General features: G+C 39.3%; 1 pseudogene; it reads left to right on the top strand.

Moving 5' to 3' along the window:
• The first annotated feature begins 266 nt into the window (after positions 1–266).
• Positions 267–20,405, top strand: LOC113837522 (annotated as a pseudogene).
• The last annotated feature ends 449 nt before the right edge of the window (positions 20,406–20,854 follow it).

The raw sequence follows: 20,854 nt of genomic DNA on the forward strand, positions 1-20,854 counted from the left end.
TCAGGGTGACATAGAGCGCTACTTGCATGGGACTGCGTCTCTCTTTTGGTTTCACTTTTGTACTTGTGGTACAGACTGCTGCCATGCCGACTGGCTAGGTTGCCCTGTAAGTAAGGCTTTTCCCTATTAAATACCCTTATATTTCTACCTGACTCCATATTGGTAATTTCCCACTATATCTGGTGTCAGAAGTGGGATATTGGAAACCTACAGCCCATTTTGGGACAGGATGTGGGTCCCACTTAGCCTGCAGCCTTGGCAGGGAAATGTCCCTCTCTTCACAGGTGTTCCTGGCCCCAGCCAACCCGTTGCAGCCGAGCTGCTCCCAGCTTGGAGACTCACACAAACCTACAGTTTTACCCCTGGTGATTGGGACCAGCTTGGATTGCTGCCTACCTGCAACTGGAGGCCTCCAGCTCTTGAATCAAGTTGGAGTAGGTCTTGGCTTTCAGCAGGGTCCGTGCAGTGGCCTTAAAGCCACTCCTCATTCAGTGGTTGTGGCCGCAAGGCCATATACTCTCTAAGATAGGAGCAGCCGCTTTTGTGACCTCTCTCCACAACTGCCACCCACCACTGCCAAACGCCATGGATTAAATAAACACGTGTGCCACACACTGGTCAAAGATAGTTACTGCATCTGGAGTCGAAATCAGGTAAAATTATGGCAGAATATTTACCATTTGCAAAAATTGGTAATATTTTTGCTTATTACGTGAATTCACTGTTTGAGGAGGATGCTAATTTGCCAATTACTGGCCTATATGCTGTAATGGCAATTAGCTTGCTGGTACAAATAATATTACTAGCCAGAGGACTCAGGAATATGGGTAAGGATAACCTCACCACCTATTTACAGGAAATAACAGCTTTACGCAGTGAGGTTTTGGAGAACAGATTAGATCAGACCACAATTGTACAGCAAGAGGAACAGAAATTGGATGATAAGCTTGGCTCTGTGTCCAATACACTAAAGACAGAGCTGTCTGATGAGATGCAGCGCATTTATGATAAGATAAACACAGAGAGATTCTCCATGTCAGAGGCCTTAGAGGCTAGGCTGTCAGAAGACCATGGCAAGCTAAAGAATATCTGTAACCAGCCAGCTAGAAACTCAGATAGGCAATATTACCCAGAAACTAGATGCAAATGTGCAAAATACCCAGGATAGGGTTGAAGAATTAGATAACACCATTCAATCAATTATTGAAGCGTCCAAGGTAGAAAATCACAAATTTGAGTATAGATTTGAATGTTTGGAAGATTATTTACAGTACAGGGCTGACAGATTACATAGGTCCATATGGTCAATTGCTGAGGACTCAAAATCAGCAAATCATGACCTCAAATCTAGACTCCAATACCTAGAAGGCAATTTCCATGCCATCCAGATGCTGCCTAAGGATGATGGTATTAAAGACCTAGAAAAACATGTAAACCAGGAGTTAGAGCAATTTACAGATTCATTGGAATGCCTCAGAAGCAGAATCACTCTAATCCCAGGCACCTACTACAACCAGGTATCGTGACTATTCTTCTAAGGTTGTTACTCATACACCATTAGTGTGCCCAGCTACCATGGTAGAAAACCAGCTTCTAAGAAACACCGTTATGGATGATGGCTTATGAATGGCAACCTATACAGCTAAAGGATCTTAAGAATATTAAACCAGTTGTCTCATATGGTCTCCATAGCCCATATGTAAAACAGCTATTACACTCATGGGCAACCTCTAACAGGGTGACACCCACAGATTGGGAATGATTGGTAGCAGCTGTTCTTGAGAATTCATGCCAAATCCAGTGGAAGACATTAGTAAGGGAAGAGGCAAACCTCCTCGAGCATCAGGGCATAAAGGAAGGTTTTGAAGCCCTTCTAGATAAGCTTCTTGGTCAGGGTATTTATGCTGACCCACAGGTTCAGGCTGAATATGATGATGATATATTCTCTATGCAGGAAAGCAGCATTAAATGCCTGGGATAAGGTTCGTGAGCCAGGAGAACACCTAGAAGCTTATACCAGAATAGAACAGGGACCTACAGCACAGTTCCAGGACTTCTTACAAAGCTTAACTAGGGCAGTAGAATTACAGGTAACAGATCCAGAAACAAGGCAATCAATTATATATCTAGGTTCCTGGCACCTTCGTGGTCTCAAGGGGAAGGCTCTTCCTCCCCAAGGTTCTGGTTCATAGTAGTAGTAACCTCTAGCCTCTTGGTACCTATGTTGACCTCTGTAAGGTGCTTCTCCTTGCCAAGCCCTTACATCCTCACCTCTAGAACTTTTAATTTCCTGTTGCCGTTTTAAACCTTTGGAGATGGCTTCTCCTACCCAAGCTCCAGTATCTTGCACATTATAGTCAATGTTGGCTGCATACAAAACCCATTCTTCTAACAGAGCTGATCTGATCTTTAAAGGCAAAAGTATTCTTTTGCATATAGGGTTTGCATTTTCATAAGCTATTGTATATATAATTGATTGTCTTGTTTCTGGATCTGTTACCTGTAATTCTACTGCCCTAGTTAACCTTTGTAAGAAGTCCTGGAACTGTTCTGTAGGTCCCTGTTCTATTCTGGTATAAGCTTCTAGACGTTCTCCTGGCTCACGAACCTTATCCCAGGCATTTAATGCTGCTTTCCTGCAAAGAGACAGTATATCGTCATCATATTCAGCCTGAACCTGTGGGTCAGCATAAATACCCTGACCAAGAAGCTTATCTAGAGGGGCTTCAAAACCTTCCTTTATGCCCTGACGTTCAAGGAGCTTTGCCTCTTCCCTTACCAATGCCTTCCACTGGATTTGGCATGAATTCTCAAGTACAGCTGTTACCAATAGTTCCCAATCTGTGGGTGTCACCCTGTTAAAGGTTGCCCATGAATGTAATAGCTGTTTTACGTATGGGCTATGGAGACCATATGAGACAACTGATTCTTTAATATTCTTAAGATCCTTTGGCTGTATAGGTTGCCATTCATAAACCATTCGTCCATGAGGGTGTTTCTTAGAAGCTGGCTTTTCTACCATGGTAGCTGGGTACACTAATGGTGTACGAGTAACAACCTTAGAAGAATAGTCACGATACCTGGGTGGAGTAGGTGCCTGGGATTGGAGTGATTCTGCTTCTGAGGCATCCCACTGATCTTTAAGCCTAGCAATGATATCCTTTTGAAAAGTTTCAATCTCCTTAATCATAAAAGATTCCAAGCACGTTAGTGAATCTGTAAATTGCTCTAACTGCTCATCTACACGTTTTTCTAGGTCTTTCATACGATCATCCTTAGACAGCATCTGGATGGCATGGAAACTGCCTTCTAGGTATTGGAGTCTAGATTCCAGGTCATGATTTGCTGATTTTGAGTCCTCAGCAATTGACCGTATGGACCTATGTAATCTGTCAGCCCTGTACTGTAAATTATCTTCCAAACATTCAAATCTAGACTCAAATTTCTGATCTGCTACCTTGGATGCTTCAATGACTGATTGAATGGCATTGTCCAATTCTTCAACCCTATGCTGGGTATTTTGCACCGTTGCATCTAGTTGATGAGTAACATTGCCTATCTGAGTTTCTAGCTGGCTACAGATATTCTTTAGCTGGTCATGGTCTTCTGACAGCCTAGCCTCTAAGGCCTCAGACATGGAGGATCTCTCTGTGTTTATCTTATCATAAATACGCTGTATCTCATCAGACAGCTCTGTCTTTAGTGTATTGGACACAGAGCCAAGCTTATCATCCAATTTCTGTTCCATTTGCTGCACAATTGTGGTCTGACCTAATCGTAAAGCTGTTATTTCCTGTAAGCAGGTGGTGAGGTTATCCTTATCTCTATTCCTGAGTCCTCTGGCTAGTAATACTATTTGTACCAGCAAGCTAACTGCCATGACAGCATATAGGCCAATAATTGGCAAATTAGCATCCTCCTCAAACAGTGAATTCACGTAATAAGCAAAAACATTACCAATTTTAGCAAATGATAAATATTCCGCCATGATTTTACCTGATTTCTACTCCAGATGCAGTGAATATATTTGACCAGCAGGTAGCACAGGCCTTCAGTTATTCCGAGGTGTTTGGCAGCAGTCGGTCAGCAGTGGAGAGAGGTCACAAAGCGGCTGCGCTTATCTTACAGAGTATACGGCTTTTCGACTGCAGCTTTCCGGCAGCAGCAGCCAGGGGAAGCCTCTGCTGAAAGCTGAAACTTACTCACCTCTAGGCAGCTAGAAACTGGGTAGATGGTTCTGAGCAGCTCAGCTGCAGTGGGTTGGCTGCTAGCTGGGAACGCCTGTGGAGAGAGGGTGCTTTCCGGGCCTAGGCGGCGGGCCCGATGGAACCCACAGCCTGTCCAAATGGGGTGTGGGTTTCCAATATCCCGCTTCTGACACCAGATATAGTATGAAATTACCAATACGGAGTCAGGTAGAAATATAAGGGTATTTAATAGGGAAAAGCCTTACTTACAGAGCGAACCAGCCAGCCGGTGGTAGTCTGTACAGCAAGAAGCAAAGAGAAACCGAAACCGAAAATGCAGACCCCCTACTCACTCTGACCACGCCCTCACAAGCCTGCCCAGGTACTCCTGTAGCCAGCCCCTAAGAAGGCGTGGCTACAGCTTCCCCTACAAAACTGTATGTGTTTCATGGGTTTTAAAGTTTATTTTGAGATAAGGTCTATTCTGATTAAGAAGAAGAAATAACAATTCAGAAAATGTCTCTATAAAATAGACAATAGCCACAAACAACATAAAAATGACAATCTTGACAAAAGCAATATAAAAATTCAATGAAATCTCCATCAAAATCCAGATACAATTCTTCACAGACCTTGAAAGAATAAGACTCGATTTTATATGGAAAATCAAAAGACACAGGGTAGCTAAAACAACCCTGTAAAATAAACCATCCCTGAGGTTTATCTCTATTATAGAGCCATAATCCTGAAACAGCTTTGTACTGGCACAAAAGTAGATAGGAATCCAGTTGAAAACCCTGATATTAACCCACACACCTACAAATCCCTGATTTTTGACAAAGAAGCTTAGGCTATACAGTGGAAAAAAGAAAGCATCTTCAGCCAATAGTGCTGGCTTAACTGGATGCAGACATGTAGAAGATTGCAGATATGTCATACCTATTGCTATGCACAAAACTTAAGTCCAAATCGATGAAAGACCTCAACATAAACCTAGCCACACTGAACATCTTAGAAGAGAAAGTGGTAGGTACCCTTGAACAAATTGGTACAGGAGAGCACTTCTGAACATAAAACCAATAACACAAACACTGAGATCAACAATTAAAAAATGGGACTTCCAGAAACTGAGAAACTTCTCTAAGGCAAAGGACTAAGTCAAAAAGACAAAACAGCAGCCCACATAATGCGAAATGATATTCACCAACCCCATATCCGACAGAAGCCTATTTCCTTTTTTTTCCAACTTTTTTTTAATTGAATTAGAAACAGGATTTTTGTTTGTTTGTTTGTTTTTTAGAGGCAGGGTTTCTCTGTGTAGCCTTAGAGCCTATCCTGGCACACGCTCTGGAGACCCGGCTGGCCTCAAACACACAGCAGTCTGCCTCTGCCTCCCGAGTGCTGGGATTAAAGGCGGACGCCACCAACACACGGCTAGAAACAGGATTGTTTAACATGACATTCCAATTTCCCTTCTCCCACCCATCCTCCCCTGCCCCCCCAACTAAAACCTTATCTGTCACCTATCTTTTCTGCTCCCCCTGGATGGTGAGACCTTCCATAGGGTGTCATCAGAGTCTTTCGTTTCCTTTGGGGTAGGGCCTAGGCCCACCTCCCTGTGTGTCTTGGCTCAGGGTGTATTCCTCTATATGGAATGGGCTCACAAATTCCACACCTATGCTAGGGACAAATACTGGGCTTCTACAGGAGGTCCCATAGATTTCTAAGGTTTCCTCACAGAAACCCATGTTCCTTGGGTCTGTATCAGTCCCATGCTGGTATTCCAGCTATCAGACTGAGAAGCAAGAGTTCCCGGATGTTCAGGTCAGCTGTTTCTGTGTGTTTCACCAGAGTGGTCTGGACCTCTGTGCTCTTCACTGATCCTTCTCTTCATCTGGGTAGCAGTTCAAACCAGTAATTAGTTATGGGTGTCTGCTTCTACTACCACCAGCTGCTGGATGAAGGCATATAAGTCAGTCATCAATCTCATAATCAGGGGAGGGCATTTAAGGTAGCCTCTCCTCCGTTGCTGAGATAGTTAGCCTGTGTCATCTTTGTAGATCTTCAGACATTTCCCTAGTGCCTGATTTCTCTGTAAACCAAAAATGTATCCCACTATTATGATATCGCCATTCTTGTTATCATGTATTCTTCCCCTGACTCAACCTTTCTGCTCCCTCATGTCCTCTGCATCCCTCCTCTTTTCCCTTTCTCATTCTTCTAGCTCCCCCCCTCCTCCCGTGTTCCCAATTTGCTGAGCAGATCTTGACTCTTTCCCCTTCTCCAAGGGACCATGTATGTCTCTCTTAGGGTCCTCCTTGTTTATTAGCTTCTTTGTCAGTGTGGATTGTAGGTTGGTAATCCTTTACAGTATTTCTAAAATCTGCATGTGAGTGAGTACATACCATGTTTGTCTTTTTGTGATTGAGTTACCTCGCTCAGAATGGTTTCTTCTATATCCATCCATTTTCCTGCAAATTTCAAGATTCTATTGTTTTTTCTGCTGAGTAGTACTCCATTGTGTAAATGTACCACATTTTCTCTATCCATTCTTCGGTTGAAGGGCATCTAGGCTGCTTCCAGTTTCTGCCTATTACAAATAATGCTGCTATGAAAATCATTGTACATATGTCCTTGTTGTATGAATGTGCTTCTTTTGGGTATGTGCCTAAGAGTGGAATTGCTGGATCTTGTGGTAGACTGATTCCCATTATTTTGAGGAGTCACCATACTGATTTCCACAGTGGCTGTACAAGTTGGCACTCCCACCAGCAGTGGAGAAGTGTTCCCTTTTCTCGACATCCTCTCCAACATGAACTGTCATTTGTGTTTTTTATTTTGGCCATTCTGACAGGAGTAAGATGGTATCTCAGAGTTGTTTTGATTTGCATTTCCCTGATGACTAAGGATGTTGAACACTTTCTCATGTGTCTTTCAGCGATTTTAGATTCCTCTACTGAGAATTGTCTATTTAGTTCTGTACCCCATTTTTTAATTGGGTTGTTTGGTGTTTTGGAGACTAGCTTCTTGAGTTCTTTGTATATTTTGGAGATCAGCCCTCTGTCAGATGTGGGGTTGGTGAATATCTTTTCCCAGTCTGTGGGCTGCCATTTGTCTTGCTGACTGTCTCCTTTGCCTTACAGAAGCTTCTCAGTTTCAGGAGGTCCCATTTATCAATTGTTGATCTCAGTTTCTGTGCTACTGGTGTAATGTTCAGGAAGCAGTCTCCTGTACTGATTAATTCAAGGGTATTTCCCGCTTTGTCTTCTAATAGGTTCAGTGTAGGTGGATTTATGTTGAGATCTTTGATCTATTTTGACTTAAGTTTTGTGCAAGGCGATAGGCTTGGGTCTAACTGCAATCTTCTACATGTCTCGAACCAGTTATGCCAGCACCATTTGTTGAAGATGTTCTCTTTGTTCCATCATATAAATTTGGATTGTTTGTCAAAATCAGGTGTTCATAGGTGTGTGGGGTAATATCAGGGTTTTCAATTCTATTCCATTGGTCTACCAGTCTATTTTAGTGCCAATACCAAGCTGTTTTCAGGACTATAGCTCTGTAATAGAGCTTGAAGTCAGGGATGGTGATGCCTCCAGAAGTTCCTTTATTATATAGGGATGTTTTGGCTATCCTGGGTCTTTTGTTTCTCCATATAAAGTTGAGAATTGTTCTTTCAAGGTCTGTGAAGATTTGTGTTGGGATTTTGATGGGGATTGCATTGAATCTATAGATTGCTTTTGTCAAGATTGCCATTTTTACTATGTTGATCCTACCTATCCAAGAGCATGGAAGATCTTTCCATTTTCTGGTATCTTTTTTAATTTCTTTCTTTAGAGTCAAAATTCTTATGGTACAGGTCTTTCAGATTTTTGATTAGTGTTATCCAAAGATATTTTATGTTGTTTATGGCAATTGTAAAGGGTGTCGTTTCTCTGATTTCTTTCTCCACCAATGTGTCATAGGTATATAGTAGGACTATGGATTTTTTTAGTTAATCTTGTATCCTGCCACTTTGCTGAAGGTGTTTATCAGCTGTAGGAGTTCCCTGGTAGAGATTTTTGGGTCACTAATGTAGACTATCTTATCATCTGCAAAACTGAGAGTTTGAGTTCTCCCTTCCAATTTGTATTCCCTTGATCTCCTTTTGTTGTCTTATTGCTCTAGCTAGGACTTCAAGGACAATATTGAAGAGGTGTGGAGAGAGTGGACAGCTTTGTCTTGTCCATGAATTTAGAGGAGTTGCCTTTGGAATCTACCTCTCCTTCTTATTTTCTTTTTTTTTATTTTATTAGTTCAAATAAGGAACAAGCTTGCATCAGATGTCAATCCCTTCTCCCTCTCCCTCCCCTCCCCCAATATCCCACCTGCCTCTAGCAATCCCCCCTCTACTCCCCAGTCAGGGTAAGGACCTCCAAAGGGGCTCCCCAAAGTCTACCACATCATCCTTGGCCAGGCTTAGGCCCTACCCCATGTGTCCAGGTCAAGAAAGCATCCCTTCACAAGGGATGGGTTCTCAAAATCCCTTCTTTTTTCAAGACCTTACATATTTAATGCACTACATTACCTCTGTACAAATGGAAAAAATTAAGTTCAACATTTCTAGACCAATATGGCTATTAAATTTTGTACAATGCCAACTCAACACGGTAAAATGGGATACTTTTTTCCAAAGTTGACAGCACAGCTAAAGTTTCCAAAAATTCAAATTATATATATGTATGTATATATATATATATATATATATATATATATATTACATTTATATAAAAAGACCAATAATGGCAGTAGGTTATGCATCAATAGCAGCAACAGATTTTCTAGGTTCTGTAGTCATTTGAACAAAATTGTAGAGACATCCAGCAATCTCCATTTTAAAAAAAAGAAAAAAACAAAATCGCAGAAAACAGCACAGTTCTGTTACTCTTGTGGTACTTGGCACCCTTTTTTTTATTAGCTTCTCAATCATCATCTGGAAGGAAACCTTTCTGAGAAACATCATTAAAAACAGCTCATGGTCACTACTATGTATCATAAAGCAGGTCCACATATTAGTGAGAACATATCATGTTTGTCTTTTTGTGATTGGGTTACCTCGCTCAGAATGGTTTCTTTGAGTTCCATCCATTTTCCTGCAAATTTCAAGGTTCTATTGTTTTTTTTTCTGCTGAGTAGTACTCCATTGTGTAAATGTACCACATTTTCTCTAACCATTCATGAGTTGAGGGGCATCTAGGCTGCTTCCAGTTTCTGCCTATTACAAATAATGCTGCTATGAACATGATTGAACAGATGTCCTTGTTATATGAATGTGCTTCTTTTGGGTATATGCCTAGGAGTGGAATTGCTGGATCTTGTGGTAGACTGATTCCCATTATTTTGAGGAGTCACCATACTGATTTCCACAGTGGCTGTACAAGTTGGCACTACCATCAGCAGTGGAGGAGTGTTCTCCTTTCTCCACATCTTCTCCAGCATAAAATGTCATTGGTAGTTTTGATTTTAGCCATTCTCACAGGATAAGATTGTATCTCAGAGTTGTTTTGATTTGCATTTCCCTGATGGCTAAGGATGTTGAACTCTTTCTTATGTGTTTTTCAGCCATTTTAGATTCCTCTATTGAGAACTGTCTATTTAGTTCTGTACCCCATTTTTTAATTGGATTGTTTGGTGTTTTGGAGAATAGCTTCTTGAGTTCTTTGTATATTTTGGAGATCAGCCCTCTGTCAGATGTGGGGTTGGTGAATATCTTTTCCCAGTCTGTGGGCTGTCTTTTTGTCTTGCTGTCTATGTCCTTTGCCTTACAGAAGCTTCTCAGTTTCAGGAGGTCCCATTTATTAATTGTTGATCTCAGTGTCTGTGCGACTGGTGTTATGTTCAGGAAGCGGTCTCCTGTACCGATTAATTCAAGGGTATTTTCCACTTTATCTTCTAGTAGGTTCAGTGTGGCTGGGTTTCTGTTGAGGTCTTTGATCTATTTTGACTTAAGTTTTGTGCAAGGGGGAAGGCTTGGGTCTTCTGTAGTCTTCTACATGTTTGCACCCAGTTATGCCAGCACCATTTGTTGAAGATGTTCTCTTTCTTCCAGAGTATATATTTGGATTGTTTGTCAAAAATCAGGTGTTCATAGGTGTGTGGGTTAATTTCAGGGTTTTCAACTCTATTCCATTGGTCTACCTGTCTATTTTTGTGCCAATACCAAGCTGTTTTTATGACTATAGCTCTGTAATAGAGCTTGAAGTCAGGGATGATGATGCCTCCAGAAGTTCCTATATTGTACAGGGCTATCTAGGGTCTTTTGTTTTTCCATATAAAGTTGAGAATTGTTCTTTCTAGGTCAGTTAAGATATGTGTTGGGATTATGATGGAGATTCCATTGAATCTGTTGATTGCTTTTGTCAAGATTGCCATTTTTACTCTGTTGATCCTACCTATCCAAGAGCGTGGGAGATCTTTCAATTTTCTGGTATTTTCTTTAATTTCTTTCTTTAGAGAATAAAAATTCTTACGGTACAGGTCTTTCACTTTTTGTGTTAGTGTTACTCCAAGGTATTTTACCTTGTTTGTGGCAATTGTAAACGGTGATGTTTCTCTGATTTCTTTCTCCACCAATGTCACATATGTATATAGTAGGGCTACAGATTTTTTGAGTTAATCTTGTTTCCTGCCACTTTGCTGAAGGTGTTTATCAGCTGTAGGAGTTCCCTGGTAGAGTTTTTCGGTCACTTATGTAGACTATCATATAATAGTGCAAATAGTGACATTTTGACTTCTTCCTTTCTGATTTGTATTCCCTTGATCTCCTTTTGTTGTCTTATTGATCTAGCTAGAACTTCAAGGACAATATTGAAGAGGTATGGAGAGAGTGGAAAGCCTTGTCTTGTACCTGATTTTAAAGGAATTGCATTGAGTTTCTCTCCATTTAATTTGATGTAGGCTGTTGACTTGCTGTATGTTGCTTTTATTATGTTGACGTATGTTCCTGTTATCCATGATTTCTCCAGGACCTTTATCATGAAGCGATGTTGGATTTTGTCAAAGGCATTTTTGGCATCTAGTGAGATGATCATGTGATTTTTTCCTCAGTCTGTTTATATGGTGCATTACATTGATGGATTTTCATATGTTGAACCATCCTTGCATCCCTGGGATGAAGCCTACTTGATCATGGTGGATGATTTCCCTGATGATTTCTTGGATTCAATTTTCCAATATTTTATTGAGAATATTTGCATCAATGTTCATGAGGGATATTGATCTGTAGTTCTCTTTCTTAGTTGTGTCTTTGTGTGGCTTGGATATCAAGGTTATTGTGGCCTCATAAAAAGAGTTTGGTACTGACCCTTCTGCTTCTATTGTGTGGAATACTTTGAGGAGAATTGGTATTAGCTGTACTTTGAATTTCTCATAGAATTCTTCACTGAAGCCATCTGGCCCTGGGATTTTTTTGGTTGGGAGACTTCTAATGACTACTTCAATTTCATTAGAGGTTATAGGTCTATTTAAGTTGTTTATCTGTTCTTGATTTAATTTTGGAAAATGAAATCTGTCCATAAAATTTTCCATTTCATTTAGATTTTCAAATTTTGAGGAATATAGGTTTTCAAAGTATGACCTGATGATTCTCTGGATTTCCTCTGTATCTGTTGTTATGACCCCCTTTTCATTCCTGATTTTATTAATTTGCATGTTCACTCTTTGTTGTTTGGTAACTTTGGAAAAAGGTTTGTCTATCTTTTTGATTTTCTCAAAGAACCAACTTTTTGTTATATTGATTCCTTGTATTGTTCTCCAGCTTCCATTTTATTGATTTCTGCCCTCAATTTGATTATTTCCTGGTGTCTGCTCCTCCAGGTTGAATTGGCTTCTTTGTTTTCTAAAGCTGTCAGTTGTGCTGTTAATTCTCTAGTGTGATTATTCTCCTGTTTCTTCATGTGGGCATTTAGTGCTATGAACATTCCTTTTAGCACTGCTTTCAAAGTATCCCATTGGTTTGGATATGTTTTGTACGCATTTTCATTGAATTCTAGGAAATCTTTAATTTCTTTTTTATTTCTTCCTGGACCCATGAGTTGTGCAATTGGGTGTTACTTAATTTCCGTGAGTTTGTAGGTTTTCTGTAGTTCTTGTTGTTGAATTCTAATTTTAAAGCATGGTGGTCTGATAAGACACAGGGAGTTATTTCAATTTTTTTGTACTTGTTGCGGTTTGCTATGTTGCCAAGTGTGTGGTTGATTTTAGAGAAGGTTCCATGTGGCACTGAGAAGAAGGTAAATTGTTTTGTATTTTGGTGGAATGTTCTATATATAGCTGTTAAGTCCAATTGCGCCATAACTTCTATTATTTCTTTTGTTTCTTTGTTAAGTTTCTGTCTGGTGTTCCTGTCCAGTGGTGATAGGGGGGTGTTGAAATCTCGCACTATAAGTGTGTGCAGTTTTATGTGTGATTTGAGTTTTAGTAAAGTTTCTTTTACAAACGTGGATGCCTTTGTATTTGGGGCATAAATGTTCAGAATTGAGACTTCGTCCTGATGGATTTCTACTGTGATGAGTAGTAAATGACCTTCTTCATCTCTTTTGACTGATTTTACTTTAAAGTCCAATTTGTTGGATATTAGAATTGCTACCCCTGCTTGTTTCTTGGGTCCATTTGATTGGAAGTTCTTTCCCCAACCTTTAATTCTTAGGTATTGTCTGTCTTTGAGGTTGAGGTGAGTTTCTTGTATGCAGCAGAAGGAAGGATTCTGTCTTCTTATCCATTCTGCTAATCTGTGTCTTTTTATAGGGGAGTTAAGACCATTAATGTTGATGGATATTGATGACCATTGATTGTTGTTCATTCTTCTTTGTTTTTGATTTGGTGATGGTGGCAAGATTATGTGTGGGATTCTATCCCTTTTTTCTTTTGACTGTTGGTAAGTTGGGATTATCTTTTGCCTATGTTTTCTGGTTGTAGTTAACTTCCCTGGGTTGCAGTTTACATTCCAGTACTTTCTGTAGGGCTGGATTGGTGGGTATGTATTGTTTGAATCTGGTTTTGTCATGGAATATCTTGTTTTCTCCATCTATAATGATTGAAAGCTTTGCTGGGTATAGTAGTCTGGGCTGGCATCCATGGTCTCTTAGTGTATGTAGAATATTGATCTAGGACCTTCTGGCTTTCAGAGTTTCCAAGGAAAAGTCAGGTGTAATTCTGATAGGTTTCCCTTTATCGGTTATTTGACCTTTTTCCTATGCTGCTTTTACTATTTTCTCTTTTTTGCGTATGCTTCGTGTTTTGATTATTATGTGGCAAGGTGAACTTTTTTTGGTTCAGTCTATTTTGTTGTTCTGTAGGCTTCTTGTGTTTCCACTGGCATGTATTTCTTTAGGTTGGGAACGTTTTCTTCTATGATTTTGTTGAATATGATTTCTGTGCCTTTGAGTTGGATTTCTTCACCTTCTTCTATACATACTATTTGGTCTTTTCACGGTATCCCATATTTCCTGGATATTTTGTGTTAGGGATTTGTTGGACTTAAGATTTTCTTTGGTTGATTAATCTATTTCAGCTAGTGTGTCTTCAGCTCCCGAGATTCCTTCTTATTTTCTTGTACCTCACTCTCTTCTCTTTTTTATATTTCTCCTCCTATTTATTCTCTGCATGCCAGTCCAACAACTCCTTTTTCCTGCTTAGTTATTGGCTATTTAGCTCTTTATTAAACAAATCAAGTGCTTTAGGCAGGTAGGGTATCACAGCTTCACAGAATTAAACAAATGCAAAGTAAAAATGCATCTTCAAAACATTAAGCAAATGTTCCACAGTACAAATGAATGTAACCCATCTCATACTAATATCCCACAATAATGTGCTGCATCTATGGTTCTGTAATAGGATTGGCCAAAATTCTACGATGGTGAGATGTTGGTTAGATTGTGAGGAAGATCATTTCTGTGATGTTGGAAGATTCTGTCAATCATACAAGGAAATGTGTGTGTATGATCTTGTATGTAATGCTACACATGGAAGCATGAGGAGTGCCAACACCAGGTAATTTGAGGGACATAATGTGATGAATGCCTCAAGCATTATGTGCAAAAGCTGTATCTTTCAGGGTAATGGTGGCATTATTCGGTGAGATTCATCAAAGCTCATCAAGCAAAGAATGTGGACAAGCTGCCTGTCTAGGCATAGCACTCATAATGTAAAGGTGACAAGGCAGAAATAGTACAAATGATTCACAGGTTATAGCTACTGAAGGCACTGTGTGACAAGAGCTGGCCTGTAGTGTGGGGATTTCCCTTGTGGATAAGTTTCTGGGGAGCTCCCAAAGCAAAGCCAGGACAGTATGTGTTCTTCTGTAGCTAGGTCTTTGAAGGAATAAATGGCATTATGGGCTTTATTTTGGAGCAATGACTCAGGATATCAAATATAGGCAGTGCTTGAATGAAGCTAGACAGGAAACATAAAGAGTAAAATGGCAGGTGAATGTGTTCACATGTTGCTTTCTTAACTCAAATGCCCCAAACCCATATTACTCAAAACAAAAATATTGTCTGACATATCACATAAATACTCCAGTCCCTGGTACCTTCTGTCTTATCTATGGTTTCTCTTGCTGTGAAGAAACAAATGACCACAGAAACTTTTGTACAGGAAAATATTTCACTCAGATGGTTTATATTTTCAGAGATTTAGTCCATTTTCATCATGGTGCAACATGGTGTTGTGCAAGAGGAAAAGGTGCTTGAGAGACAAGGAGCTGAGAGTACTGCATCTTGATTTGCAGAAAACAATAAGTGGGTTGATTGTCACACTGAACAAAGGTTGAGCAAAGGATACCTCAAAGCCTACCCACACAGTGACATAATTCCTCCAACAAGGCCGCACTTATTCCAAAAAATCCACACCTCCTAATAGTGCTACTCGCAATGAGCTTATGGAGATCAATTACATTCAAACTAACACAAAAATGGACCACATTTTTTCACATAAAACAAATTTTAACAAATTCAGAATCATTGAAATAACCCCAAGTATCTTACCTGGCCATAGTACAACAGTGACTGAAAGCAACAGGATAGAAATCCCAAGTATTTACTCAATAATGTGGAGATTAACTGAATGAAGACTACCTCAAATGTATCAAGAGAAAATGAAAAGCATGTCTTAAAATAAATGAAATAGGAAAAATAAAGAGCAAAACTCCTTTGACATATTAAAATTAGTCCTGAGTGGAAACGCTATAGCTCCAAGTGCCTGCCTTAAAAAGCAGAAAGCAGATATAAGTGAGTTATGATACAACTCAGGAATTGCAGAAAACAGAAACAATCCAAGTGTAAATCCAATGGTATCTATCAAAATCTTCTCAGACACATTTGGGGTCCAGGACATTAAAAAACAAAGCTCCTAGCATCTCAGAAGACAAGAGAGATGGATCATATTTTCTTATCTCCAATTTCCCCCAGATTCTGACAACCTCCAAACTTACCCAAGTATGTCCTTTATTTCCCCTCCATTTAAAAGCAAACAAATACACACAAACACACACACACACACACACACACACACACACACACACACACACACAATGTGGGGAGGGTGGCTGGGAGAGAGAGGAGCACATTCATTTTGTGTCAGTCAACTACTCTTGGGCATGGTGCCTGCCCTGGTGTGTGTTTGATATATACCTAGTACACCCCAATGGAGAAAACTGATCTTCCCTTTGACAGCAGGTATCACTTTCAAATAGCTTCTTGATTAAGGTGAATCCTCGACATACGACTTCACCCCTTTCATGTTTGGTGGGATACATAAGTTTTGTCTTAAGTAATTGCACCCTGAGCTCAGTTTGAGGAGAGTAGCTTCTGGTGTTTGGAGGTTTCCATGGACTCCATTTGGCCAATGCCTCAAAAATATGTAACAATCCTGGCATGTGAGATTTTGCTGGGTGTGAGGAGATGTTTGATTTGGGCAAGGTCTCACCTACTACATGGTGACTCCATGTTTATTCCTTTCATATGTGTCCATATTGGAGAAAACTTCAAGGTTGCCATAGAGTTTCCCCTCCAAATGATCCCTACATAACTCTTCCCTTCCATTGAACTCCCGATTTACATGCTCTATTTCACTTTTCTCTTTCTCTATCCATAGCACTATATTATTCTACTTTCCATTCCTAAAGAAAAACTTCCCCATGCAACTAGTCCTTTCATAGTTACCTAAAACCAGTGTTTTTCATATTGTCGTGTATGTGCACTGACATCTTAAAAGCTAATGTCCACATACAAGATAAAACCTACAATATTGGTGTTTTTATGTCAGAGTAACCTTACTCAGTATCATTGTTTTCTATCTCCACCCATTTACCTAAGAATTCCACAATTGGTTTTTCTTTTAATAGCTGAATAGTATTCCATTGTATAACTATATCAAAGTTTCATTGTCCATTCAACATGTGATGGACATCTAGGATATTTTCAATCTTGGTATATTTTAAATAAGCAGACATGAACGTGTTTGAGGAAGTATCTCTATAGTAGCATTTAGAGACATTTGGTATATGCCCAAGAGTGGAAAAGTCTGATGTTGACATAGACCTTCTCCCAGGTTTCTGAGAACAGGCACCATAATTTCCCTAGTGGCTGTATAATTTTTCATTCTCAACTTCTATGAATAAAAGTGTTCTACTATCCTATCAACCATGCCAGCATGTGCTGTCATTTGAATTAGATTAATTTTGCCTTTGATTTCTTTAAATCTTTACTGGCTGGTGGTTGTGACACTTAAAGTACTCAAAAATTTACTAGAGGAGAAACATAACCACCAATATCTCATAGCTTCCATTCCTTAAAACTACTGGTCTAACCATATCACAAAGGTTATGGGAGCAACCAGCAACATATTGTTGCATTCAAGTTCTTCTCCAAGGAATGCTACCCATATGCAACACTGCTGAGATAGAAAGGACCTGATATTATATAATTCACAGGCCTAGAGAAAACCTATTACTATTATGTGGAATAAAAATGTAATAAAATGACTAGTAAAGAAATATTCTTATACGCATGACTCAATGGCTCACTCAATCCACATCATAGAAGCATGATATTTCAATGGACGATAACAAGTGAAAGGACACACAAAAGGACAGTGTACAGATTGTGAGAGACTCAGTCCTAAATGAGATCTCTTCATCAATCTCCACCCCTTTGTTTATGAGAAGCTACATATAAGAGAAAGGGGAAAGATTGTAGGAACCAGAAGTGGTTGACTCTGAAAAACCAGGGTCTTATAGACACAGCATGACTGATACCACAAGAGAACTCAGAAAACCTATGACAGCACATAAGTAGTACCTTCTCAGGTTCAAATCAGACAGTATGCAGAAACTGTAACAGGGTAGCGGACACAAACACCTACCATTAACCAAGAAGGTATTTGCAATTGACACCAGCTAGAAAAAAAACTTAATTTTTTTTCCAACGGAGTGTTATCAGGTATAGCCCCTACATTCCAGGGAAAGTCTCATAATCAAGAGTAGTTAGTCAACACAAGAGATATCACTTTCCTTTTATCACTCGAGACTATGTTTTTTACAGTTCAGTTTATTTTTTTTACTTTATATCTTGTTATAACTTATGTTAGTTTTAATAATTTTCAAAGGGTGGGCAGTTGTGAACAAATGCCTATGCCGTTGGGTAGTCTGTAGCTGGGGAATGATCTTGAAAAAGATGACAAAGAGGAAAATCATGATCAAATTATAGTGAATATCCTGATCCAATTATACTTTATGAGGAAACTTTTTTAATTAAAAATTAATTAATTATTCCTTTAAAACTGTTCACATATGACAGGGTCCTTTTAGACTATATGTCATGACACTGGTTCACTGCTCATAATCTGTCATTCATCTCTGGTGATGATGGAAACATTATAATTTAGAGTCCCTTAACTTATACTTGGCAGTCACTGACATTTGAACTTCATAGAAGAGACAGAGGCAAGTATTTTATATTTTCTATGCAATTTTTCTTGATCTCATTCAATTTCACAGGACAAAGAATGCCAATGAGGCCACTGACATATGATTCAGCTATTTTTGACATCATTCCCATGTGAGTAAATCCTGCTGAATATCATAAGTGCTTGGAATCCCTGGGTTTCTATGAAGACTCTGAAGCCTGCAATGTCCTTTATGTCTGTATGGATTCCTGAAGTTGAGCATGTGAATTAGATTCTCTGTGTTGTTTTCCTATCTATAAAATGGGGTAATGATTGTGTGGATCTCATTGGAGGCATGGGAATATCAGATGGGCTAATATTCCTGAAGTGTATAAATGAGGCTCCAATGAAGCAAAGCAAAGGAGAGAAAAGGATGGGTTTGTGTTAAACCAGAGGTTTGTCAATGAGCCTCTGTTGTATGCTGAAGTATGTGCCTAACAGAAGGTGATTTACCTCTTGTATGACTCCCATTCTTGTCAACACTTCGTGTTATTTGGAAGATATTTATGATCTCCGCATCTTTCAAATGGATCTCCTTACAACCCATGATCTGCAAAGGTAAAAACTAAAATTGAGTTACACTGAGAGTTTTAAATTGGATATCTCTAAAAATATGTATCTACTCCATGGGATTCAGACGGGGACAGAATCAGATCCAGCTAGGCTAGCTCAATTGTCTGTCACAACAGATTCTCCACCCTAATTCCATCTGTGCTTCAAAAGGCACTGCTCCTTCAGTCCACTGCCTCAAATCAGCCTTGAGAGAGAGAGGGTTGGGCAGGGTGTTAGGCAATCCACCATCAAATGAAACACATTTTGCTGATACAACTTCCCAAGTAGTGTAGAAACTGTCACCACTAATTTAAATGTGTATTCCACAGACACTGTGGAGTAGTAGTCAGATCCAGTGAAGGAAAACTGACAAGTAGATATAGTACATAAAACCCTGGAAACATCTGCATGTAAGTGTGTGTTTGTATGTATGTGTATATACACACACAAATATCAATCATTCAAATATGGAACTTAGACATGAATGGAAATAACCTGTAGTTTATTTCTCATTCTGTTTATTTGTTCAGCAAACATCAATTTGCAATAGTCATATAGCAGTCCACTACCAAAATTTAGAATCAGTATTTGTGCATTCTTCTGCTTATACATCTCATATAAGTTACTTATTATGTTTTTGTGTTGCAAGCACAGTGGAGGCAAGCATCACCTTAATTAGATATTGCAAACTCTTTGTTTTCACTGTTAAGTCCAACCATTAAAATTCTTAGTTAACAAATATGCCTTTTTCAGCATTTGATACCTACAGTGAAAATGATAACCAATATGTCTCATAGAGCGAACTTCTGCTACATTCATGGAATTTGGGGTTTCTTGTACTCTTGCCTGTAGGATGGAGAATCCAAACACATAGACAGAATATTTAAATACAGCTATGTGACAGCAGGGACAAGTTATGAGAGCTAAGTTCTCTGTAAAATATGACTCATTTTGTTTTCCACCTTCCCTTGTGATCCTAAAGTACCTACATACTTGTTCAATCTCATCTTCAGATTTGCCAATGGAAAGGTGTGCATCTTAAAGCTGAATGGCCTCCTTAGCTGTCTATCTGCTTTCATGTTTGAAGTAGTCATTGCAAGCTACCGATACTGGCTCCTCTGGGAATTTGATGACAATGCTGTGCAGTTTGTGTCATTTGGACTCTGCGATACTCATTACTCTCAAGAGTTTAATGTCTCAGAGACTGTAATCAAGGTGCTGGTGCATACCCCTATCAATTCCACCTGACCATTTCACATGAATTACAGTATGCAGATAATCTCTTAGTATGGGCTATTTTGGTGAAGCCTGTAGTTTCTTTTCACTGCAATGGCATTTAAGTTCAGCTTCATGAAAGTTGCACTTGTTGAGATGGAGATATATTGCTACAAAATCATTCCCTTAGTTTTGTGTGTGAGCAGCTTCTTCAGATTTGTTTCCATTTGCTGGAACTGCCTTGCAGATCATTATGGCCAAACAACTCTTGACTTTCCACCTGACATTCTGGTTAATAAAGAAGCCTAGTTAAGCAAACATTATACTGCTGTGTTCCCATTAGGGATCATAACAACCACCATGTCACTATTTGGTGTGATTATCTTTATCTCTGAGATAAGTTATTTGAAAGTACAGAGTCAAGTGAAGGCCATGTGTGCTTCCAAATCCTCCAAAGAAAGTGTTTGAAGTATTTGCAACATCTGTCAGAAGGTTCCTAGAAGAAATTTTGTATTCACACACAAAACTCCTGTAGTTACCATCTTGTTCTAAATAAAGCATGAACTTGCTTCTGTGGGTATGTCTAAATTACTTCCTCCTCTATCATTCTAAGATGCTCCTTTCTTTAAATGCTTCCACATGCAAGACTCTGAAGGTCATGATCATGTATTCAGGTATTGCAAATGTACTGGTGAAACATACATTGCAAAAATGAACACAACAAATACCAGGTAAAAGGATTTTACAAAGGAGCTGACATCCTAACACATTGAAGCAAAGACCCTTATGTGATGCCAGATAAGTCCTTATGTGTACTCAGGGTAGATCTGGACTTGTATATTGGGCTTTTTTTTTTGCAAAAATTGTGTACTGATTTCCTTGGGTAAAAAGTATATGGTATACGCTAGGCTATGGGT

Source organism: Cricetulus griseus, chromosome X, assembly GCF_003668045.3.
Source record: "Cricetulus griseus strain 17A/GY chromosome X, alternate assembly CriGri-PICRH-1.0, whole genome shotgun sequence".
Lineage (NCBI taxonomy): Eukaryota > Metazoa > Chordata > Mammalia > Rodentia > Cricetidae > Cricetulus > Cricetulus griseus.